This window comes from Terrapene carolina, unplaced genomic scaffold (genome assembly GCF_002925995.2).
Source record: "Terrapene carolina triunguis isolate 2854851 unplaced genomic scaffold, T_m_triunguis-2.0 Scaffold95, whole genome shotgun sequence".
Taxonomy (NCBI): domain Eukaryota; kingdom Metazoa; phylum Chordata; order Testudines; family Emydidae; genus Terrapene; species Terrapene triunguis.
This window is the reverse complement of record NW_020664446.1, coordinates 4,532,297-4,532,594: the sequence shown is the minus strand read 5'-3', so window position 1 is coordinate 4,532,594 and position 298 is coordinate 4,532,297. Positions and strand designations below refer to the sequence as shown.

The 298-nt window shown below is 70.5% G+C and overlaps 1 protein-coding gene across 1 annotated transcript in view; it reads left to right on the top strand.

The window, feature by feature from the left end:
* The first annotated feature begins 106 nt into the window (after positions 1–106).
* NT5C2 (5'-nucleotidase, cytosolic II) overlaps positions 107–298 on the top strand; it is a 78,853-nt gene continuing 78,661 nt past the window's right edge. Inside the window, exon 1 of the mRNA XM_024213633.2 lies at positions 107–165. The gene's annotated coding sequence lies outside the window, so the exon portion shown is untranslated. The remainder of the gene's footprint in view (positions 166–298) is intronic.

The window sequence follows — 298 nt, the reverse complement described above, 5'->3', positions numbered from 1 at the left end:
GTGTGCGGCTGTATTGGGGGGTTGCACACTCTCCCCGGTCCCTGGCACACTGCCCCCCTCCCCGGTCTATTGGCCAAGGGGCGGGGCGTATCTCGCGCCGGCGCAGTGTGGCCGCCCCCGTGCTGCAGTTGTGGTGCGGTTTATTTCTTCGCAGAGCGGCGGAAGGTGAGTGCGGCCGTGGGGAGCTGGGAGTCCGGAACTCGCCGCCGCGAGAAACCCCCTCACCTAGGGAGTGTCCGAGGGCAGGACCCCCCCCCCACGTCACCTCCCCTCGCGCGGGCAGCGCCTCAGGGCAGGA